The sequence below is a fragment of the Geospiza fortis genome, unplaced genomic scaffold (assembly GCF_000277835.1).
Source record: "Geospiza fortis unplaced genomic scaffold, GeoFor_1.0 scaffold1, whole genome shotgun sequence".
NCBI lineage: Eukaryota > Metazoa > Chordata > Aves > Passeriformes > Thraupidae > Geospiza > Geospiza fortis.
The window spans coordinates 3,816,732-3,842,792 of NW_005054320.1; the positions used below are offsets into that span (position 1 = coordinate 3,816,732).

The 26,061-nt window shown below is 43.5% G+C and overlaps 1 protein-coding gene across 2 annotated transcripts in view; it reads right to left on the bottom strand.

The window, feature by feature from the left end:
- LSAMP (limbic system associated membrane protein) overlaps window positions 1–26,061 on the bottom strand; it is a 990,143-nt gene that overhangs the window by 304,777 nt on the left and 659,305 nt on the right. The window lies entirely within an intron of this gene.

Below are 26,061 nucleotides of genomic sequence, written 5' to 3' on the forward strand. Positions count from 1 at the left end.
AGGGGGACCTGCAGCGGGGAGAGGGGGCTTGGAAAGGCATGGGGGCTGCAAGGCACAGGGGGTGAGCCCCGAAGGAGAGGGGAGGACGGAGAGGAAGAGAGGGAATGGGATGGGAGAGGAAGGGGGGGGGCTGGAGAAAGGAGAAGGGGAGCGGGGAAGTGGAGCGGGGAGCAGAGAGAAGGCAGGAGCAGCCGGGAGCTGCTGAGCGGGAGGGAGGCACAGGGAGTAGCGCACAGAGGACGGAGGAAGGTACGGCCAATATTCTCAAGATGAAATAGTGAGGAAAGAGGGTCTGTGGCCAAAAGTGCAAACAACTTGGCTTAGCGGCCTGAAGCCACACGCTAGCTGATTTACAGAGCGGCATCCTTGGCAACTGCCTCTGCAGCCTCAGACCATGCTTCTTCCCCTCTCAGACTTTTCTCTCGCCAGATAACCAGTTGTACATCCCTCCCTCCCACCTCTCTTCTCTCAGCCTTTCCCGCCCCCCACTCCCTTTCCCAGCCTCGGAGCGACGGAGCGGAGACAATGCCGGCATTGAGCTGCCCGCGGTGTGAATGCTCGGCCTGTGCTGCCGCTGCCAGAGCCCGCAGCTGAGCCCCGCCGGCAGCAGCGCTGCCCACCCGGGAACGCTCCCGCAGCCCGCAGCCCACCGCACAGAGAAGGGAGATTAAATTAATGGAAAGGAATAAGCCGAATGCTTTATTGCTGATGCCTGCCTGCCATTCCACCAGCCCGATCTCTGCCTGCGGGAGGGATCAGAACTGCTCCTAGGGATGCTTCGCTCATGTAACCCTTCTGCGACCAAAGCACGGCGGGGCTGGGACGGGAAGCAAAGAGGGAAGGGGAGGTCTAAGAGGGGTTCAGAGAATCAGGTGCAAGAAAAGCCATGGGGTTACTCGGCTGAGAGTTGCTGTCCTGTGTGGTTACAGGGCTGGTACGTGTGCAGGAAGGGAAAAAACAGGTCTTGTATGTAGCCTGCTTCACCTCTGCTCCTGCAGCCTTGTGGGACACAGTGCGCTCAAACTGAAGAGATATAAGGAATGTCACAGAAATGGCCGTGTGGGACCAGATCAAAGGACCCTCTAACCCTCCCTCCTGTCTCTAAGCAGCCTAAAGCCCATGCCTGGTGAAGCTCTCAAGCACAAGGCAAGCATGCAGTGGTACTGCCCCAGGGCACTTATCTATTTCTAGTGATATATGGCTAAGGCATGTCCCCAGCCAGTGGCACTGCCTTTGTAGTTAATGGCACTTGAATGATTTTCTTCTTCCAGGAGCACATCCAGTTGCTTTCTGAACTCCCAGAAACTGGCCCCGGCAGCCTTGGTATGGAAAGGCTGCGCTGTCTGAGTACTTAAACAATCCCTGCAAACAATCCCTGCAAGTGTTAAAGACCCATAAATTAGGGACTAAGGTCATGACACTGCTGCTCCAGTGCCACGCATGCAGCAGCAAGAAGAGATGACTGCTTTGTATTCAAGCCAAGGAGTGAGGCAAGTCAGACGTTTCCTCTGCAGTAGACTTGGCACAGATAGCACCGGAGGGGGAGAGGAATGAGGAGCTAAAGGGGTTAATCCATACACTAGATGTACCCAAGCTATTGCAGAGAGAAATACCACCTCACAAGGATAATCCTCTGGAGAATACCATGCTGCTGACACCTGATTGCTGACTAGTAACCATCTCTCTAGGATGGAGAGTGCAAGGCACAGGGATACATCAGGCTGCTGGCATGCCTGAAGAGGGGCATCACCAAGGGGAAACCTCTGCACTCCCCGTGACAGACTTTGAGTACAGCTACAAGACCTGGTCCCATATGAAGTTGGCAATGAAAGAAATGCACCTCTCTTGCAAACCAGTGGAGCATGGATCCTTTTTACAAGGGTCTCCCAAATATGTTTCATCTACATTTAATAAGAGCTATTGTATGTTAATTAAATGCCCGTGGAGCAAGGAAAACATATTTGTCGAAGATTAACTATTATGCAATGCAAGAAGCATCTGCCACCCAACTGCTAGAGCTCACTAAATATTTCCTTATCTCAGAGTATTTACTTAGGAGGCAATAACTATCCAGTTAAATCTAAATTTAATGCTTAGTTAAATATAGTTCATAGAAGTGGCACCAATATGTTTTATACAGAGAATGACAGAGGGGGTTTCAGGGAGGGAGAAGAAAGTAATCCTGTCTCCAGGCTCCACTAAGATCCTAATTCAAGGTGGGACTGCACGTGGTCATACCCCCCTACCAAGAGAGGTGCATCATAGAGGGCTCAGAGGCCCCTCTCTGCTGATCCAGCAGTGCAGGGGATGATTTAATCTTCTTACACATTTATTAGAACTCATTAGAACTACTATAGCATAACTAAATAAAAATAATAATAATAATAATAATAATAATAATAATAATAATAATAATAATAATAATAATCAGAGAGATGAGGAAGAAACTCCCTTTAGGGTCTTGTGAACCTTGTGAAAAATAAAACAAAAATAAAACGTAAAGTGGATAGGTCTTATTTGTTTTTTGAAGTGTACAGAAGCAAAAGGAAGGGGTTGCATAAGTGTAAAAGGCCAAACAAGCAGGAATCACACAAATCCTAGGAGAGTGCCTCATAAGTAAAATAAATAATGTTATTTTTATATGTGCTCCCAGAAGAAATAACTCTCTGGTCCCATCTCCCCCTGCTGGAAGCAGATAACAAAACAGCAGGTCTGGCTCCTAACTTTCCTACATTCTGAAAACTTGAGGGAAAATTCAGGTAAACAATCAGAGCATGGACACCACAAATCCATACTGCGGCCTTTTCATGCCATTTTTCAGTACTCCTGGTAGGTGCAGGACTGGCAGGATGAGCACAACTGACCAGACTTTGTCGCTATGCAGTTCAGGAATAGACAGAGCAGCATGAGCCCAGCCCTGCAGGTAGGTACCGCATCACTCCCCTCCAGTGCAAAACACTTAAACCCTGTTTAAAGGGAACAGGGCCCAGAGCAACACACTTAGATGAGCAGAGACTGTAAGGCACAGCCAGAGACATGATAGAAATGTTTGGATGGCAGGTTCAGGACCATATCTGCGTTTCCACGCTATGGATGCAGGATTTGTTTGCGTACCAAGTTGGAAGGAAAACAAGATGAGCTGGGGCAGCCTGGCTATCCCTACTTTCCCTGTCTTTGAGGAGAATGGGCTGGAGGCGTCACAGTGTGGACGCCTAGGCTGGCTAAAGGAGAGAACCTCCACACTGGTCCTGGATGGGCAGGAGATGTGTTGAGATATGCCATGCTGAGCTACCCTAGGACAGGTACTCAGGTCACCTCTGCCTCCCTGTGTGGCAGCTCTGTTTTTCAGATACGCAGAGACTGACATTGTGAAAGACTGAAGTGCCATCTGCTTTTCATGGAGAGCCAAGAGACACTGAAAGCATGGACTCTGTCCACAAATAGGAGTGGGGTTTTTTTTGTGCATTTGAGGTGGCTAAATACAAAGAGCAATCCATGCACTTCAGTCAATGCCAACTGCAACAACCATCTGTATGATGTGGATGGCTGCCCTCTAGGACTAAAGCAAGTCTTGTCAGCTCACACCACAAACAGCCACACAAAATGGAACTGTTCTCACTTGACTTTCATTCCCTACCAGCCACACCAAAGCTAGTGACTTGATCCCAAATATTGCTGGAATCAGGGAAAAGGCATTTCTGAAAAATACCAAAAAAAGCACACTGCTAACACAAGTCTCCAGACCACATGACTGACACAAGAGTTTTAAGGGGACTCTGCAATGGCTCTGCCAGCACAGTCCAGGCACATAGGGACTTTATTTGGGATATCTGCAACAGTGAGTGAAAACGTATGATGTTTTGTGAGCTATAACACATTTAGTCAAGATACACTGCTGCACAATGCAGCAGAGCCTTCTCAAAGCTTCTCAGCCATGAAGAGAAAATGCAATTTTGTCTCATTGGCAGAGGAGTTATGGAGAGGAACGAGGAAGAGCCAAAGGGGTTTCACAACATGGTGAGGAAGATTAAGGGACCATGGAAGGACAGCCGTGATCTCTCTGTCCTCTCTTCATTCCCATATCTGCAGCTGCTACACACACACATTTCTGCTCTGATGTGCAAGGGCAGCATCCCTCTGCAATTAAGCAGTTGTGTTCCGTTCTCCTCTGGTCCCTGGCATACAAGGAGCCATAGGAGTAGAAGAAAAGGAGGAAAAGCAGGGCTAGAAGAGAGATGGGAAATCAAACTTATGAAGCACTTATTATAGGGAAAAATTCTGCAGTTTGAGAAAAATACATATATATGGTTTCTATGAATATTTTGCAAGTCTAAAAATCAAACTGGTTTTTGATGCTGGAAAGAAGAGCCAGTTTAGAGCCAAGGCTAACAACCATACATGTAATGCAACAAGGCCAAGCTTCCTCTGAAGTAAGGACCTCATTAGGTAGAAGAATTTACTGCACCGAGAGCAGTCAGCTAGGCCATAACTGTGGATGATAACATGCATGCACAACACCTCTCTCTAAGCACAGTCACTGAGCTGGAACAGAACTCCCTCCTGTACAAGAGCAAGAGCTGATTTTCACCAATTTGTAACCTTGCTACTATGCAATTGATCTGGTTTCACAATTGATCTCCTTGGTGTGGACAATTTAGAGGCCAAGGGCCAGGTTCTCAATTGCTGTAAGCTGACATCTCACCACCACTGTCAGAAGAGCTGTGCTGATCTACACCAGCTAAAAGCAAGTTGTGAAGTTCATCTTCTTCTATGCTGCATGGGCAGAGAACTGTGTTATCACCTTTGAAAGAAAAAAATCTTGTTTGACTGGATGAAGAGATTTTATGCTCAGGCTTTTCAGAAAGTTTCACCTTTACTTAAAGACCACGTCTGAAGGCTGGACAGGAGGATAACAGAAGCCTAAAGATGCCTTTTTTAAATCAGTATGACAAAGCAGAATTAAAGAATTAGTACTGCAGATGGTTTGTAGCCTTAATTACTGGTTGCTATCACAGCAAGTGCTTGTAGAACTACAGACTTATTTGTAGAAGGAACCTTCCTGCTTGAGAGGGTCAAGATAAAGAGAGCGCTTCTTTTTTTGCTTAAAACAAAAATTGCCCTTCCAGTCTTACATAAATGCAACAATACAAGAATAAAAGTCATCAGTAGTGTCAAGAGCATCACACTGCCTTTCCTCTGGAAGATCCAATACCATTACTGACCTCCTTACCAGCACCTCACAACTGGACTCTGCAGCTGCTTCTTGACAGAGGGTGTCAAATAATTTTGAAACCACTGGGCGCCAGGCTGCTCAGCCAGTGCTGCTGTGTGGCAGGTAACCAAGCTGCCTGCCATCCCCCAGCCCAGACAGCAGTCCCAGTGGGAAACTGTGGGACCTGTCCCCACAAGAAAGGCTGGCTCGTGGCTTCAGCAGCAGGGGAGTAGCCAATCCCAGTTCTGACATTCCTCGTGGGAACAAGGTAGTATGTCTTCCTGTCTTTTAAAAGTATGACTATAGGAGTTAGGCATGCAAATCTAGACAAGAAGTCCATACCTCCCACTGAGGACAGATTCAAAACCTCTTTATATTTGGCAGTAATTGTTGCTTCACCAGTGTCACATAACACTTGATGAGTCAGGCAGAGCCAGAGTAAGTACAACCCTACAGGTCCTTAAATAAGTCACTTCCCCATAGCAAGGCAGTAGCTCTATCTGCTTACTCCTAGTGTCTCCCAAAAACTTTCCTCTCAGTTCCAGTGAATATTTATTGTTCTCAGCAAAAGTGATTAGGATTGACTTCACAAGTGGCTACAGTGGTTAACAGTCCCTCCCAACACAGAAGCAGAGATGACCCAAAGGTTGGGAAGTTCTAGGAGGACAGGCCAAATTCCTCAGTGAATTTGGGTAAATTACTTAATGAAGCAGTCACAGAGGCATAAAAAGTTAATTTCCCTAGACTCCCTCTGCCCTCAGAGAAGTAATCTTGTCTTGAGGGCATTCACAGCAGATGCCTAATTTAACCATATTAAATTGTCCTGTCTCTCAGGGCACGTCAAAGTTTACAGCTCCATTGCAGAGATCCTCACACAAGCTTCCAATCCTACACACAGAGAGCGAAGCCCTGAAGGCTGCAGGGTGATCTGACATGATCTGACACTACTCCACACAAAGCCCCTGCAAGACTCATGCCACAGAACATGCCAGGCGTGACCTATTTCCAACCTACTCCTTAACAGGCCCCAAAACAGCTGCCTGGCAGTTGCAGGGGATGTGGATGGCTGCAGACAGGAATTCCATACAGCTAAGAGGTGGTCAAACCCATCCTGAGGAGCCCTGATGCATATTCCATGACCTGCTCTGGCATGGAGTTCTCGACACAATGCTAATGGATGAGCATAATCACTCTGACAGCAATGATTCTGAGGAGAGCTCCAAAGCCTTGCTGAAATGATACATTCTACACATCCATCATTACCAGAGAATTAGTTTTATTGTGAAGAACAGAGTGCAGCAGGCTGTCGTGCCATGCATTTTCTTGTCCATTACAGCAGCTCCAGCATCACTTTTATGAAGCTTAAACTGAGGCCTGCAGCAAGACAAGAAAAATTCTCAAGTTTTGTGTGTTACCAGGGCACAAAGCAGCCTTAGGAAGCCTCACATGCAAGAGAAATTTGTATGCAAAAATTTGGAGAAAGTTTCCTTTGAAACTATGACCTGCCTGAGTTCAAGCTTCTGACATTCATTTCACTTTCATTCATTTCACTGTGATCAGGTCTGAAAATGAGGAAAACACATCTTTATGTCCAGATCTTCAAGATGAGAAGCCAGGAGAGCTGTCCCACAGACACGGGCTCAGTTAATATCATCCTTACAGGCTACAGCTCAGGGATGTCTCTGCATCAGCATTTAGAATTAGTGCAGGCCTAGTCTTTCAACATAAACTTTTTAATGTTTCAGCTTTTCTTCTCATCTTTCCACTACCCTCTTTTAAACTTCTCACCTTGACATTTTCAAACTTCTCTTCCTTTCCTATGTTGCTCCCATGCCCCATTTCTGTCAGGCCATGCAATTTTTGTACATTTTAAAGCTGAAAGGGACTTCTCAGATCATCCTATCCAGCTGTCTGCCTCAAGCACAGAAACTCACCCCCTTCTTGGGTTCAATGATTAATTACCACACCAGGTTAAGAATTTTTCTTTTTGTTTTAAACACAAACGTTATTTCCTTTATCATCCAGCCACCGAATTGAATCATGCTTTTGTCTGCTTAAATGGTTGTCTATTGTTAAATACTATCTCCTTGAAATATTATGTTGTACCTGTTTGAGTCTTACATTGTACCACTTTTGTTCCTAGTTCAATACTTTGCCACAAATGCCAAACACCTGGTGACAGAGAGGAAAATAGGCTGCTTTCAGCAGCCTCTAAGAGAGCTGGCAGACGCAGGATTAATATCACTGTCCTTGATATGGGCCAGATAGAGAAGAAGTAGGGCCAGGAGTGTCCAAGTCTAAGCATGGGAAAGGGGTGGAACAACGGAGGACCTGCCCACCAAGAGGTGCAGAAATCAGGTAACTTCTCAGAGAGAGAAGGCATTTTGCTGGAGGTGATTCCAGCAGCTCCTTCTGTCAGACAAGGCAGAGGAACCTTCAGTTCTGTGCTCAGATGCAGTGGCCAAGCTGCTGTATGGCCTGTGGGCTTCACCACTTGCAGCACCTCCTCATCTCAGAACCACCCTGACTCCATTTCATCCCAATTCATGTTTAAATCAGCGTGGATAAGGCAAAACAAGCCTAAGTGTGGACAAACATGCAAACTGCTCAGATGAAGCAATACCTCTCAGAAAAAGCAATACCTTTCAAGGGACAGGAATTCTTCCCTGAACCACTGCATATGACTCTGCTAAGGCTGGGCTGGGTGAGGGATGCACACATCCTGAAACAGCTTCCTAAAACAGAGGTCTGGGGAGTCCATTTATAAAAGCCTTCCAGGCAAAAGTGAGAATAAGCAGCTGCTGTCTTGAAGGGGCATAAAATCTGTGTGGGAACTTGCCCTGGTTCAGGCCCTGAAGTGCAGACAAATGCACACACACACACACACACACAGAGAGAATTTAATCAGCTCCAGCAACCTGTAAGATCCAGCAGCTGGCAGGTTTTTGTGGAACAAAGAGGCCACAACCCACACAGGAATGGAAGCATTGCTTCCTGTGAAACCCCTGGGGGTTGTGCACAGTCCTGGCCTTCAGTGACACTTTATTACTTTCTTAATTTATACAACACACCGGTACTTTTTAAAATAATGTAATGAGCCTGCTAGCTTCTTGCAGCAGGTAGAGATCAGGGAAGGACAAAGAGCAGGTTGGTCAGAGCACTCTAGCAGCTGGCTGAACAAAGGCAAGTGATGTGAAAAAAAAATCACTGAAGTTGGATCAGACTGGAGCAAGATAATAAGAAAAGGCCCAAAGAAAACCTTTGATGAAGAGATGGAGCTCTGAATAGGGCACTTACATGCTTCATTACTTGCCCTCTGAGAGAGGAATGGACTGGAAGATGAACTCCAAATACCACACCTATCGCATGTGTGGGTGAGGCTACCTCAAGTGTCCTCCAGGAAAAATCTATTTTTTTACCAAAATCATTGTCCATAACACCTTTTCACCTTATTCTTTCAGTCTGCAAGAGATCATCCTGTGTTTGCCAGGTGTGAGTGGGAATCAAGGTGAGGCCTGAATTTGTGAAATGGAGGCTCCAAGTCACTCAAATATCTGCTTCTGAGCTTTTGGTAAGACAACCACTTTCACATACAGTTTTGAGAAAGAATGGTAAAAATGGTTTACCAGAGCTACTTTTCATCTGGTGAGAGTACAGCACAAAGGAGCTGGCAGGAAAACTTTCTACAGGCTTGGGGAGATAAAACCTGCCAAATGCAAGGGGTTACCTACTGAAGTGATGAGGATTCTGTGGAAGAAGGATGTCTAATTTTTGTCTGTCAGTGTCTGAGACGTCAAAGGCAACCTTGACAAGTAGTAGCCCCTTGGATGAATCAGGGGGATATAATCGAGTGGACCTCTGCCACTGATTTCTGTGGGGCTATGATTTCATTTCTTGAAGTCTGCCTCTCGCTCTCATTCCCTCTAAACTGCTCTTGGCTGGAGAATGAGTGCAACACAAAGAACAAAGCAAACACAGAAATTAAGGCACACCTTCAGATTCATGTCAATTTAACTTAACTACAACAATTTTCCAGTAAGTTCATTGCTCATCAAAGGGAGGAACAAACAGTGAATCTGGATGGCTTCAGACAGACACAGCATAAGCAAATTAAGTGCAAATTTCTCCTGCACCCAGCTCATTCAGGACAGCCCTGTTCTGTCCATCAACATGCCCCGGTATTCCTGCCCACTCTCACCATCTGCTGATGTAGCTAAGTCCTGAAAAGAAGAATCTGCTATTACCCATGAATTTTTAATGCAGCAAGGAAAGGGCTGCAGGAAGAAGAATATTTGGTGGCATTTACTCCCTGTGATCAAAGCCATTTCATGTCTCTTATGTGATATTATTAGAACACAATATGAAGTGAAAGCAGTGTTCAGACTGAGGTCCCTTTTCAAGAAACATTTTCTGCAGAGGAGAATGCAAGAACCAAAGCCAGCAGGAAGCTCGTGTTCTTACAGCTTCTCTCTGCCCATGTGTACCTGCATCACATGACAGAAAGAGCCAAGCAGATACCTTAACTCCATTTCCCTCTATCACAAGCATGATGTTCAATGGAACACTTCCACTCACCTGCGAAAGCTTTCCAACACCCAAAAGCACTTGCATGGTCAGCAGTAAGAGATCCCAGTCTAAAGAGACATGCTACAGAAGGTGCTGTGCTTTAGGTCTCTGATGTCACTGGAATTTGTTAAAGTACTGACTGTTTGTACACACCAAGCAACCACCCAAGAAAACACAATGCCATGGAGAGAGCTGATGTGTCCTGTCTTTGTCCCATCACGAGCTGAGCCCATCCCCCAGAGCCAAGAGGCACACGAAGACCATACAGGAAAATCTGTTATGCACTCAGTGAGCAGAAGGTGAATTTTTAGTTACTGAGAAAGGGCTACAGGGCTTCAGATAGATTTGGCTCTCAAGAATTAGGATTAATTCTAGACCTTTACTTTCCTTTACTAAAGGATATAACAAAACACATACTATACTAAGTTTTTTGAAAAGTTTCTTCCTCTGACCTCAGACAAACATGGATGCATGAGACTATTCCCCTGGGAAATATCTGCATTAGCTGAATATGCTGTAATTACAAATTGCCAGTCTTATTGCCATTGTTCAATCGACAATAAAACTCAGGCACTGAGAGGCCACACTGATCAAAATCCTAGCCACAAGCAATGCATCCCATACAGATCACATTCTGTTGTTTGAAACCTTCTGAAGCAAATCTGTCCACTGCTGGTAAGTGTTTGACGAGCGCTTCATGAAAAGCCGATGCCTTGTTCACAATGTACCTCTGATGGCACTGAGGATGCATTGTTCACACCAGCTGAAATTTCCAGCCTCTATTCCATGGCTTAAAGGCTGAGATATCTGTAAGCAATGGTCAAGGTTCAAAAAGCAGCAGGGATACCTGTGCAAAAATATTTGTCCATTGAATCCCGCTGCTGATATGAGACTCTTGACGGCTCACTGTGAACCATCACATAAATGCATCTGCACTAATACCACACAAGTAAAGACAAGGGAGCCTCAAGTGAAGCTGAAGTTTACATATTTTGGTAAACATAAAGTGTGTAAAAGAATGCTGACAGCCATCATGCAGATGTTTACAGAGGTAACAGAAAACCTCTGGATGGCTCTTTCTGCTTTTATGTTCTTCTGAGCTGGACTGCAAGAAAGCTGAAGAAGGACTTTTAGCGAGGGTACATAGTGATTGGACATGGGGAATGGCTTTAAACTGAAAGATAGTAGGGTTAGATTGGATGTTAGGAAGAAATTCTTTACTGTGAGGGTGGAAAGGCACTGGACAGGTAGCCCAGAGAGGCTGTGGGTGCCCCATCCCTGGAAGCATTCAAGACTAAGTTGGGTGGGGCTTTGAGCAACCTGTTCTAGTGGAAGGTGTCCCTGGCCATGGCAGAGGGGTTGGAAGTAGATGACCATTAAGGTCTCTTCAAACCCAAGCCATCCTATGATTTGGTGACTCAGGTAAGGGCTCTGTACTGGACAGCTCTTTCTATGCCACTGTGTAAATCAAGCACAGTTGACTGAAGCAGAGAAAAGGCCATGAACGCTCAAATATATCCAAAGGAAACTGCAAGACATCAACACCATACATAATGTGCCTGCTGTCCCTCAAAGCTCTTCAGTGAGAAAGCCCTAGGAAGCAGAAGTTCTGTTCATGCACAGGAAAGCAGAAATGTGTCATTGCTTAAATCTTTGGAGTGGAAGCTGGTTTGCTCTTATTGCCACAGAGAATTGCACAACAGATTTAGGTTTCACACAGGCTGAACCCTTCCCACTTCACCTACACAGCACAACAGAGCTGTGGGGGATGTTCTAGGCACTGCAAGTGTGTGAGGAAAGAAACTGGTGAAGGAGGGTCAGGGTGCAGTCCTTTGTGGAAAGAGGCCTGTAACACCATCATGCTCTGTGTGTGCATGAGTATGAGCAGTGAGACTGACATACATGATATTCCAACTTACTGGGATGACTGAATGGGACAAATATTAAGTCTTAAATTCTGTGGTATTTTGTCAGGAAGCAAGGCTTACAAAAAGAAAATAAACCAAATCAGCTCAGAGAGAAAGGGAAAAAAATCCCCTATTTCATCCAGAAATCGAGTCTTCCTTATAATTTCCATTATGGTTCTTCAGCTTTCTAAAGATGTCCTCACTTTCAGCAGCCAATTTTAAAACACAGTGTTTGAACACATTGGCAAGGCTAGAGTCAATGTCTTGATGACTGGGGAACATGCAGTATACTTCTAGTTTACTAGACATATTCAACTCCCTAAGGAAAGATTCAAGATATCATCAGTATCGGTTAGATGCCCTTAGCTCTGCAGTCAAGAGCTTTTACAATGTGAAGGTGGTGTCCATAGTTTCTAGTTCCTGTAGTATCTTTCCATAAAGCTGACAAATGTTTGGATAGCTGCAAGAAAGATGGATGAGATTGAGACATAGAGAAACATTTTGTGATTAGAATATGATTGTCAAGCTAATGAACCTCTCAAGGCAAATCCTAGCAGGATGAACAAGCTGCTCAACTTTGCCTGATTCCTTGAATCCAGCAGTTCAAGACAACTTTTCCCATCATCTTAAAGCTCTAGTGTTCTTCAGCCCTGGTTTTGGAAGGGATATTTTTTTTCTCAGTAGTGGGAACAGTTCTGTGTTTTGGGTTCAGTATGAGAACAATGTTGATAACACACTGATATTCTGGTTGTTGATAATTAGTGTTTCCCATAAGTCAAAAACCTGTCCATTTTCCAGGCTCTGCCAGTGGAAGCACAAAAACCTGTGAGAAGCATGGCCAGAACAGAGGACTCCAACTGACTAAAGGGATATTTCATATCATAGAACATCATGCTCAGTTTACACATGCCTCTGGGAGTCACTCAGAAGAGGGGCTGATTGCAGTCTGGGGATGGGTTTGGCATCAGTCAGTGAGTGGTGAACAATTGAGATGTGGATCACTTGTTTTTATTGGGTTTTTATCTCTCTCTCTCTCTCTCTCTTATTTTTTTTAATCTCTCTTGCTTATTACTATTTTTATTGTATTTTACTTTGTTTCAGTTGTCGTACTGTTCTCATCTCAACCCATCAGTTTTACTTTTTTTTCCCTGATTCTCCCCCGCGTCCCCTGGGGTGAGGGGGAGGAGGGTTAGCAGCAGGTGGTGCTTGGTTGCTGCCTGGGGTTAAACCACAATACTTGATTATTTCACCAGAGTTGAAGAGATTGCCAAATTCTAACATCCCTCTGGAAGATACAAAGCTGTTTTGATGACTCATCTGGCAAATACAGCAACTACTGCCAATTAATACTAAGTCAGAATACAAAACTTTGGGAAATTAGGGAAAGGGAAATAGAGTTTAAGACTAGGAAGTGTTTCAAAAAAACACACAAAGCATTCCGTATGATTTGTAGATTCTCCTTTTGTCTTAGACTAGCCAGAGGGATGATTAATGCTTTCTCATTATTTCTTAACAACATTTGGAATATAAGCAATAGGAAGTAAAGAAAAAAAACCAATGTAGAAACATTTCTTCTTATTCCCTCATCAGACAACCTCAAAAGAAAATACAGAAAGTCCACAGTAAGATTTATATTCATTAAAAAAAACCCTGGAAAGTTCCATTAAGTGCCTGCATTTAGGATTTTAACTTAGTATAGATGTTCTTTAAAAAAAAAATATTCTTACTTGCTCCGTCCGTGCTGGGATTTAAGAAGTGCAAAGAATTTAACTAGCTAATGTGTATTAACAGCTTAGCACAAATAAGGCAGCATGCTTCCATGATGTATTAAAACTCAGTTAGTTAAACCACAAGCTCCTTCTTGCCATTGTGCTTAACATCTGTTAAAATCATAGTGCCTTGTTTTCATTAGGCTGGCAATACACGCCCCCAAAGACAGCTTCCCCTTAAAGCTCCCGTGAGAACGACCTAAAGGTTTAGCTATGTTGGCAAAGCCATCCTAAGTTGACATTCTGCTGATGCGGCAGTAACACGCTTCCTATCTCTTCATTCCTCCAGTAAACACTCTTGGCAAAGGGATTACAAGGCCAGGGAGCTGCATTTGCACTTTGGCTCTTGTAGTGTCACACTCAGCATCGCCTTTCCTCGCGCCTGTGACCAGAGTTACAAAGGTTTATAGCACAGACCTGGTCCTGGCCACAAGGAGCTGCAGGCTGGCCAGCAGGGTGGCAGATTGTCAACTGCTGCATGTCAATTCCCACAGACAAACTGAGGCTCATCCTGAAATTGTCTTGCTTTGGTTCATGACTTCTGACCATAGTATAGGAAAGAAAATGCTACGTGTCCCTGCACCTGTGTGAATCCATCCTAATTTTTCTTTCCTAAATGACAGCATTTTGTAAGAATTTCCCCAAGCCTGCAAGCTACTTTTACCTTACTTCCATTTAGGTTTTCAACATGAGTTGCAAAAGAAAATTCCCTGTCTCAGAGGTAGAACAGCACGTTGACCATACCAACTGCCCCTTCAGAGAAAGGGCTAGTCCCTAGATATTCATCACTTCCTTTGTGCTTTTTCTCTGCTCAAGTGGCCAGAGAATAAGTTAGATTTTTTTCTTCTGCTGTTTTACGTGCTCAGGTAGGATATTCACTCAGAAGTCACCAGGCCAGAGACCTAGTTGGTGTGGCACAGACATGCCTAGTCAGGCACCAAAAACTATCACAGAGTCCAAAAGAGGCTCTCAGGCCCTGGTGACATATTCACTGTGTATGCTTCCTCTGCTTTATAGCCGACTCACATGGAGAACCACCAGGATATCTACAGAACAGGAAAAATAACTGCATATTATCTGTTTAAAAGCCTCATAATCCTCAGGCAACAACTGAGTAGTAACTGCAGTGACAGGCAAAATCTTTCTGCTTCATATTAATAAACCCCAACACAATATTATGGCTTGCTGCATCAAAGGCTTTTACATAAATTACCTTTTTTTTTTTTTTTAATTAACACTAAAACAAAGAATACATGTGTGAAGGGACTTGGGTGTTTAAGGCTTTGCTTAGGTTTCCATTTGCTGCATTATGTTGGTTTTGAGGAACTAGACTACATCACTGGCAACAAGCAGAACGCAAACAAAGAGTACAAATGGGGAAAAAACCAAATTATCTCTGTGTTTTAGTGGTCTGATATCTCATTTGTCAGACCAGAAGGGAAAGTCTCTCCCCCAGAAGAATATTACTGTTACTTTTTTCTGGAGACCAACAGCCCAGTGTCAGCCATGAAGAGTCACTGCTTGCCCCAGATATGTTTTCTGACACAGAGACACACGAAGTCATGACGGCGAGGGAGTGACATGCCCATGTCACTTGTGTCTTCTGCAAATGCTTTTTCTCTACATTGGAATACTGCAATTATGAAATTATGAAGCTTTCTGCAGATCTTCATCTTATGCCCATAAATTGCACAGACAGTCTCCTCCAAAAGGCAGCGCCCACTCATGATGTCCTTACTAGGTGGCAATTTCTTCTCCCCTGTGAACAGCTGTGCAATATGAACAGATTGAGACCATTTCCACAGATGTCCTGGTTCATATCTGGGGTGTAGCCCAGGCCAGTCACCAACTGCACGGTTCCTTTCCCTCGGCAAAATCATGGCACTGATTGTTCCGCCGTGAGGACAGAACACACCAGATAAACTCTGTGTGTGTTTGTTTGGCTGGCCCTAAATCCTCACCTCTGCATTAAACTCCAGTCAGTGCTGTCTCACCAGGTGCTATGCCTTTGCTGAAGTACCTTAGGGAAACAACTCAGATTTTTGCAGGGTAGTTTTGCAGGGATAAACACATTCCTCCAGTGTAGCCATGGGGTTCCACTGACATGACACTGGCCTTGGATGAAGCAAGGGATGCCTTAGGGGGTTGTAGCACAGCCAGGAAGAATGGCTGAAAAGATAAGAGCACCGAGGCCTTTAAACTACAGCTCTCATGAGGACTGGTGGTACTGCTGCGTAAACAAAGTTTTTTCTTCAAACTGGTTGAATTAAACAGTTCAGCTGAGTTGGTTTGAGCTGACTGGAAATACAGTACTTCCCAGAAAAAGAATAAAATGTACTTCCAATAAATAACAGGAACAGCAATAATAAAAGAGTTGAAAATCACACCTTTCCTGAATTTTTGGGAAGCACATTTTTCACTTTAAATCATTGTAGACAGCAAATTTCAGAGCTTCTTGCCCTTGCTATCTCTTCCCACTGTTTTCTCTGCAGTATCTAACAATTGGAGCTTTCCATCTCTCCTCTCCTCATTACCATCCTGGTACTAACATCCTGTACAAATGCAGGCAGATTTGAACTTTCATCAGAGAACTCTAGCAGCTGCTGAGGAGGGAGAGGATTTTCTTTTTTTTCTTTCTTTTACAACAATTAAAAAGAAGTATCTGACTGTTTCTGTGAAAACTGTGGACTGGACAACATCTTGTAAAAAATATTACTGGCTGAAAACTGGCAGTTGCTCCATCAGTATGACAGAATAATTAAAACCAGTATGACAATAATTAGCACTTCTATGGTTCTTTTCATCCATGGATATCAAAGCACTTCACAGAAACAAGTGCAGCTACCTCAATTTTTAAAGCTGAGCTTAGAAAAAAACAAATCAGAACTTCTTCCTTGTGGAAAATTCCAACGACTTCATTACAGGTATTCATCCTAAATTAGAGATAAGAGTGGAAATATTTTTTAATAAAAATTCCAAAATGAAGAGTGCTTAAATAATGTGCCAAGGTTGATTAGGGAATGTAGCTGTTTTTGATGGAGCCAAATGTTTTGCCATTGTGAATTTAGTGCATTTTGGTTTGAGTCTCTCAACAATACATTTGCTTGTGGGAAGCGAATGCCTCCTGAGAGCTGTAGTTCATATTTCCCCACTGAACTTGATAACTTTGTTAGGCACTGCCTGTCCCCATCCTTCCCTAAGGCTGGGCCTGCCTGTCCTGATGTTCTGCAGAAACGTCACCAGAACATTCCTCACTGCCTCTGGAATTGTCAGGGAAGAGGAGGGCAAGTCATGATTGCTACTTGCAGGCGTCTCACCTCAAACCAAAGCTGCTTATATGATTTGCCAGAAGTTACATACCCAGATGTTTATTGACAAGGCACCTGGGTACCATGTCAAGTACCACAAAAAGCTTCCCAGTGAGCCTGGAAATGTGCATGGGACCAGAAAGACCTTGAACAAGCTGGTGCTTTTCTAGGAAAGCCCATTTATATTTACTGCATTTCCTTACCTGGCCTGAATGTCTCATTGCCTCACTTGTGCTCCCCTTACACACACAAAGGGAGAATTTATCTTGGTGGTCCCAAGTACAAGGCTGCTGAAGGGGGGACTTTGATGACTGATGAAACAAGACTGAGCTGATTAAATTTATGTTATTTTCTCTGACTGTTCCTTCAATAATTTCAGAGCAACAAACCACAGGCAGACTGCAGGTTCATGAGGGAGAAATCAAGAGGAAGCAGTTAATATTTCTACCAATTTAGCTAATGGTACTGAAACCAAAGTAGATGTTTGGAGGCACAGAGCATGTGGTAACTGAACAGTATCAGGTTCAGATGATTATTCATAATTACACACACAAACAATCCAGTTAACTCTCTAAACCTGACCTGGGAAATCAGGATGGCTGTATGTAAATGAATATCCACCTGGGGAAAATCAGGTCCAAAGTTTGCTCCTACAAAAATATCTTTTACCTGGATTTTAGTGTGCTTTACAGTTTTTTGGTTTTTTTTTCATAGATGCTTCTGATACCATGTCTGACTGTAAAACATGACAGACATGATATGGTGCCCCATTCTGAGATGCTAATTGTGTTAGCCATTCACGTGTGTCAGGTCTTACTAACTAACTAACTAACTATTTACTAACTCTACACCTGAGTTACACCCATGGCACAGCTTAACCTCACTTGATGAAACCATCCAAAAAACAATTCCAGCAAATAAGCAAAGCATACAAACAAACAAATAAATGTTTCTGGCTAAAAGCCTAGCTTGTAAAAAGCCTCTCAGGCCTATATTTCTTTGCTTGTGTATTTGCATAACTGAAAAAAGAAACAGGACTTTCCCCAGCTCTCCCTGCAAGCAACATACTCCATCATTTGAAATTTGATGTATTTTGAAAATCTCCCTAATTTCTGGATATAACAAGTGAACGATGCATGCCTCAGACCTTTAGTTCTCAGTTCGGGAACAGGGAGCAGACGCTGATGCTTAGAACCACCTTTTATGGGAAATGTATTAGTACACGTTCCTCTGTCAAAACATAAATAATGTACTGGGACAGTGTCACCTTGTGGTTGCTTGCTGGCATAGCGGCCGGCTGGGAGGGGATACTCCCTGTCCCTCGCCCCCAAAAGCCTTCACTCAGGAACGTCAACCTTGGCAATTTTTGGGGGGGATTAAAGAGAACCTTCATGATCCTCCCCATCTGCATCGTCCATGCAGGCCTTTGCAGCTCTTGTGCTAACGTGTCCTAAAATCCTCACAGAGGCACAAAGGCATTAAATATCTGGAACAACTCCACAATTTGCACTGGCTACAAAAGTCTGGGAGATATGGGAAGAAGGAAGCTGCCTAGTTCCTAAATAGGAGCTGTGATATTGGGCAATAAAATTCTCCCTTTCTTAATTTTCTGCCTTGCAAGGTAAGTTCCAAGGACTGGCACTGGATTTTGAAAACTGCTGTGTATGAATAGGAAAACATACAGCCCTAATTCAAAGTTAGTACTAAAGCAAGGAAATTCAGACACCAAACTGTGTTCTTAATGGAGAGCTAATGGATGTTAATTAACCACCAATTGACAAATAGCATATTTACTGTAGTTTAACAGCTCTGCAAATAAGCACCAACTCATTTACACGTTTAAACCTTAATAAATACATTTGCAGTCATTGGCCACTTAAGTTGATTTTCAAACTGTCCCCTACAGTAAATCTAAAAGGATACATTTGGTCACAAAAGTTATTTCACATTAATTAAACATTAGCTCATTGCAGAAAACGAAGTTGATGGTAAAGGACCTCTTTCATCAATACTGGGTTATTAAACAGCTAGTAGAGGAGCAGCAGGTTTCCAAGAGTGATTTCACTGCAGATAAACATGCAACAGGATTTTAAAAAGTCCTTCTGAGAAGAAGGCATGGGATCGAAGACTGGGTAGTGACACTTAGGAGGAAAGGTGGTGTGACCAATACTTGCATTTTGTGAATATATTTCATTCAGTCCTGTGAGCCTTTCATTGGATTCCTTTTCCTGTCTTTCTCAGTTTGGACAATTACACCTTCTCTTCTGCTACTACATTTGCTGTTCATTCAAAATGGTGCAAGAAACTTCTCTGCAGCTTTCACCATGACCCTGCATTTCTCCTCTCATCCTATTCCTTCGTCCATCCCTTAAGGTTGCTTCTTAACTACAGCCCTATATTTTGCCCTGGAATTACTGTATTTGCTTCCTAATGGCCTGTGGTGAGGGTTAAGCTCATGGTGTATGTCAAATGCTTTAAGATCCCATCACAGAAAATGCTGGACATAAGGAAAAGATAAACACAACCTCCCTTTTGTATAATCCTTATAGGAATGCACGGCATAAAACCAAGTCCAGTGGTATTTATCCCAAGTAAATTCATTCTCCAATGCTGTTGCAGAAGCCTCCAGTGGAGGGAGCTTAAAATAACTTGAAAAGGCTTTACTTTCAAGAGCTTAATTAAATCATTGTTTCATATTTTATACAAAACAGAGAAAAAAATTCAGGAAAGGAGAAATGGAAATAATCACCATTCATCAAATGGGAAAAGTCAAGATCAAATGGTGAAGAAGTGTTTTCAGACTTTGAGAGAATACAAATAGTGTGAAATAGAAAGCACAAATTAAATTAAGGATCATAAAATTTTCTCTGTTTGCACAGCTCAGGCAACACTATCTGGATCCAATTTATTATCAGTCTCAACAATAAATAAGCTCACATGATTTCCAGGCTGAAATAACCTTTACTCATTTTGCAATAAAACTACCATAGGGGTCTGGTAAGCAAAGATGAATTATAGCTGCCTGTCAGAAATAATGATGATAATCCTTCCCACTCCCACAACATCTGAGGATTACAACCACCTTTGCAGACAACACAGCAATCTCAAACACACAATGCAACATAACAAACCTATGTCCTCAACAGGTTCATAGATGGAGAAACTGAGGCACAGGCAGAGGAAATGAATCACTCCACAATCACAGTGTTACTCTGATCCCTGTTCCCACCTTGGCCTCAGTCCCATGAGAGTGGAAACAACTCTGATTTCAGTGGATTTCTTTCATTTATGCGCTGCTGTCACCTTTCCAACAGATGGATTGCAGCAGCACTCAGGCTCTGTGATTATAGACCAGTGTCCTCTTGTGCTACACAAAACACATCAAAAGATCTGGACAAAATGGGATTTCCCTGTCCCAGTGTTTACAATGGAGATGCAATTGCATCCCTTTGGATGGTAATTGTGCCTGGAAATTGTGCCTGGATGGATCTGTAACTATCTGGCACTCCTCACAGATTTGAGGATTGATCACCCATTGGGGCTGGGATGACTCTTCTCTAATGTTGAGGGTCTATGTAGCATTCTAGTGAGTGAACCTGGGGAAGAGCACACAGGCTGTGACTTCCTCCAAAACGTGCAATTTCCCCTTTGGCATGAGGCGGCCAGACCCATAGATGTGGGAGCTGAAGCAAAAGCCTGGTTTTAAGCCCTTGTAGGCATGTGCATGGAGGGCTTTGCCTCTGGTAGAGCCTTAGCGCAAGAAAATCCTGGCCAGTCCACAGCGAGTTCCCTCCAAGCATCCACAGGCTTGGCTGCAAACCCTTCACTTGGACAACCAGCATCCTCAACCCAAACCTTCCCTAACTGCGTCCCTATCTCACATCCAGATTTCCTGATGAGGGCATAACGTTAATAACAAGAAGGAAGCCAAACAACAGCAGTGTTTCCAGGAAATTGATACCTCTGCATCTGGTGTACTTTGAAGGCACTGGGCTGTTCTGCATTCATGAGGCACAACTCACATGATATCTGTCAGCCAAAGACATCCAAGTCAGTTGCACCAAGCTGCCTTTTTCTTCTCAGCTACAGACAACTGTGAAGTCCCCCTCTTTCCCCAGATGTTTTTGCATGCTTCATTGCAAAAGAATAAGCATCTGTCAAAACTGCCTGTGCCTCCTCCCAGGGAAACAGTAGCCAGGGGCAAGGTGTGTGGGTGGGGTGTCCTTTTTAGAATCTGCAGCCTCATTAAAATAATTGGCATCTGGACTTGATTTGGGAAGCTCAGTGCCAAAGGGGCTTATGGGGTAACTAATGCTGCGGAGTCAGAGCCAGAAACTTCATAGCAGGCTTCTCAATGTGGTCTCTGGCAAGATCTATGCAATGTAATGACATTATGGCTTTGCCATACATTACATGCAAATTAGAAGAGGCTGGCAGCCATGCAACTGGCATAGCACAGCAGCAATCATCCTTACAGGATGTAGAAGGCAAGGCTATTCATCCTCAACCTGAGCACAGGGGTGGGAAAGGGAAAGAAAATCTCCCACAGTACAACTGCTTGCCTCCTTTCCCCTTTGAGTCACCTAATGTGGTGGAAGATGCTTCCCAGTGCCCAGCCCCTGGTGTTCCTACCTTATTTTTCAACTTTACCGGAAGGTGTGATTTTTTCCTTCCTACATCTATCCAAAATTCCCTTCAAATGTCTGCTGTTCTGTCTGTGCTTCTCCCCAAGCATCCCCTCCTTAGTGCTGAATAGCTGTAGGGTATGCACAACAAAATGTTTGTGTGCAGGTGCAGAGCAGTGATGGATGCAGACAGCTGGCTGGCCAGCCGGGACTTCACCTGCTTTGCTGTTGATGAACTGCTCTTTCTCTACATTAATTGCTTTTAATGGTTCCCCCCATTTAGGCAGCCATCTCCTCCTCTTTAACCTTTTGTATTTTCTCTGAACTGTTTGGCATACAAAATCTACAGCAAAATTCCCCAAAATCACAGAGAATACTCTGATGACAGAGGATAGATATCAGCCTCCTGGTCCCCTGTTTTCAAAATGATGACTACTAATAATCTGGGGGGATGTTAATGGAGGGAGCACTCATTCCTGTTATGATTTATTGTTCTTCTAGTATCCTTGTGACTGCAAAGACTCACCATTTCCATGATGCAGAGACACAAACCAAGACAAAAATACACAGAAACCTTAGAACTCTTGCTACAAGATCACAACCAACTCACCCCAAGCCAAATGGCACCTTGATTTCAGCAAGGAGGTAAGAGTGATAGTATTTTTGTTCATGTCATGTACTCCCACTATTGATAGCTCAGGCCTCTAACCTAGCCAGAGAGTCTCTTTCAAACAAAGTAGTTTCATTAATAAAGGACTTTAGTGTGGATACTATAGGCTTGATAATTCCAAATGTCCAGCCTGCTACCCCAGCAAACTTGCCCCAGTACACCATTCCTCACACTGCAGGGCAACAGCCCCAGATGGCTCCACAGGCTGATCACAGCCCGACACTATCACAAACTGGGACTCCAGTTCCCATTTGCAAGACAACCCAAGCACCTTTCAAGCTCCCTACTCTCTACAAGACACCACTGAGGAGCCTCAAGGCAGAGAGAAGGCAGTGGTAAGCAGTTTGAAAAGTAACCTATTTTAGATATTCAACTTGAACATTAATTATCCTGGGTGTTGGATTAATGCACCTAATCTGTTGAATCTCATACGGCTATACTTCCCCCCCCTCCCAGCTTCAGTGTTGCTGACTACACTAGAAAGCAATATTTTAGTCTAAACCAGCTTTGGTCTTTAAAGTATCTCTGGATCAAATCCAGCTCTTTGCTACTGCAAGCAGTTTCATTACAGGCATTTTCAAAACCTGTGATGGGTAGCAAACTGCAGGACTTAGAGGAACTGGAGGAAGCAAATTCTGCTCTTTCCTCATGTCTGTCACCCACAGTTGGCTTCTGATGGAAAAGCTAGCAGAATAGGGAGTTTGGAGTGCTATTGCTCAGGAACAGCTTGTGTAGCAACACCAAGGATACCATTCTGTGTCCTGGTCTGGTCTTCTCAACCTGTTTCCAACCTGAGGGATAGCTCATGACCGTGCCAGTGATGCGGATAGGGAAGCAAAGTTCCTCAGATAACCTCCTTCACTTGCACAGTGTTTGCGCCTAGACATTGGAAGGAAAATGGTCCCTAAAAGGGAGCAACAATCAATGTAAGCTTAAATGATGAGTTATATTGCATTAGTGACATTGATAAAACCAGAGAGAGGAATAGCCCTCCACTAATTAAAAGCAGTGTCTGTTTCCCAGGTGAGACAGATGTCTGTGCTGCAGAGGTCTACAAAAAGAAGGAAGAAGCACCTGAGTCTGTATCTTGCAACATGATTATGGCTAGAGAAGGGAACATCAAGAAGACATGACAGACAAGGGCTGAAGGAGTTAAAGCCCATTTAAAAACTGTCTGAGTAGCATTTAAAGACCAGGTAATATTACAAGGATAAATACTTGTCAAGTAAGAATTCTGAATCAGTTTATGAAGTTTTGTACAAGAGTGGCACCCATGTTGGACTCAGGAAGGCCTTCATCCCACCTGGAGTGGGTATACAGCTGATATTAGGTGTAGGTGTGGGTAGGGGGGCACTTTGACCATTCCAGGCAGTAGGTTGCTAGACAGGGCAGATGTGATGTTCTGGAGTAATGCAAAATTCAGTGACTATTATATCGATACATGACAGATGTTACAGAAGCACGGAACATTCAAAGACCAGTGCATTAACTTTATAAATATTACATTCATCCTTATGGCTTTTTTTAGCAATTATATCCTTGGTTCTATAGGTAAACCAAAGTAAGTTTTCTGCACATCTTGAGACTCTGCAGGGTGCTTTACCTTCCCATAGAAAAAAAATCCCAAACAAAATGAAAAGTAAAAAAGTCATTTAACTTTTGACCAATATCAAACAAAACAACAATGCCAAAGTTATGAAACAATACAAGCTCCTGGCTGGACTCGAGCATCTCTGACTTGAACAAACTCCTTGAGTCTCCTTGGGAACATTAGCTCTACCTGTACTAGGGAAACCTATTTTCCCGAGGATCCAGGCGCATGCCCAAGTTGTGACAAAATGCCCACAACATTATATTGCATTCATCTGAGTGATTTGTTTAATTAGTTCAATTTTTTTTTTTCATGGAAAGGACAGCAGCTAGCAAGTGGATGAGATCCATGGTGTACATGTGTCAAGCAGAGTGCCACAAAATGCACATGCCCTGAAATGTAAATTCTACTTTGATCACCATCTGCAGAGCTTTACAGATTAATATTATTTTAAATTAGGGAGCTGATAATGATGGAGAAGGTAGTATGGAACTGCTGCATAGCATTGGTTTTGGAAGTTTTTGGTGGCAGTCAAGGTCTTGCCAAGAGCTGAAGAGCCATTCCCATCAGCTGCACCTAAGCCAGACAATGTCTCTCCTCCAGCTGCTTGGCCATGGCTGAATCCATGGGATCTAGCAGGGATGGGCAAGTGGCTTAAAAAACACCTTGCTAGACTCAAACTTGCTCACAGCCTCCCCAGGTGCCACACACTGTATGGCACCTCAGTCATCATTTACAATTGTTAACATTTCCACAGCTTGCTGTTCTCCAGCTGGACTCACCCTGACTTCTACTGCTGCACCAGATACCCATGCAAACAAAAGCTTTGTCAGCCATGCAGAATCTACCTTCCTTATTGCCCATTTCACATTATTAACTGCATACCCACATAAGCTAAGGAGATGTAATTGCAGTCAAGTTCCTCCTCTGGTCCAAAGATTCTCCTGAAGTTCATTACCATTTGTACTGTAACTACTGTTCAGCTTGCCACATTTCCAGTCAAGTTTTCAAACCAAATGAGGTTACCAAATAATGTCTTAATAGAGAATGCAGGCTAATTTATATATTGAAATTAAAGATTAAAGCTTAATCTTAATTAAATCTCACAAAAGTTCAGTAAAGCTGCCCAAATTATAAAATATAAAAAGATGTATTGATTACTTGAGAAATGGAAATCACATTTAATAAATACAGGAATGAGCCATTAAGGGAATGGAGAGACCAGAAAAAGCACTAACTGGTGATTAAAAGAAGATAAATATTTATTAAATGTTGCTGTGATTTATTAAGCTGTGTTGGGCTAAACAAATGTAATTTGATATCTGAATCATATCTCATTCTGATACAGTCTTCATTAAATCTGAAGTCTTGGCTTTAAATGGATATCATATGTTCCCTTCAGTTCTTAATCTCTTTGAAATATCAGTTTGATGCTGTGGAAGACGTTGAAAGTCACAGGGACTGAAGCCTCCTGCGTATCAATGAGGTTGTTCTGCACCACAGGTGAGCAGTCCCTCCCCATTCCACAGTGCCTTCTTATCCAGGACCTGTTGCAACTTTGCGCTGTCCCTTGGTGACAGGGCAACGTTCAGATTTTAAAGCCATTCTGTCAAAAGACTAGACAGGAAGAGTACAACTTCAAATTTCAATCAGTCCTCCAGCAACCAGTGTGGAAGTCTGAGACAGCACAGCCATCTCTGGCTTTAAAGCAGGAAAGCTGACTGCCACGCTAACGCAGCCGCTGCCTGGCAGAACACCAGAGCAGGCTGAGCATGAGAAAACATCGAACCCCTTGTCAATAACAGTAATTAGTCAGGCAACAAATAGCTCTGTTGATGCAGCTTTCCAGTGGAAACGTTAATCATGCAGGAGCTGAAAAATTCATTCTGCCAAGGTTCAGAGAGCAACCTTATCTTGGGCCCCTCACAGAGGGAGGCAAGGGTCTGGTAGAGCATGGCACTGTACGCACATGAGGTGTTTGAATAAGAACGTTTCTCGGGGTTAGGCAGCAAGCTGTCTCTGTCTTAAATTCATTCTCGCACTCTCTTTTCAACCTCTATTTAGAAGAAGAGCTCCTTGTTGAAAATTACTGGCATAAATGAATTGCTGCTAATAATTAAATTTGCATAGACTTAAAATTACGTTACAGTGCTCCTTCCGAGTGCTACATCACAGTTATAGACTGCTAGTGAGACTCATTGCCTTTCCACTGTGAACCTCAAAAAAGGTTGTGTGAAAAGTAGCAATCGACTTCCACAAGTTTGCTTGAATCTGAATGTTTCAAAAACTCTAACTTCCTTTCCAATGTCCTTGCCCCCTTGCCAAGGAAATAAACAAACACCAAAACAAACAGGAAAAAAAGGAGAGAAGAAGAGAGGATGTGAAGTCTCCACAAAAAAAAAAAAAAAAAAAA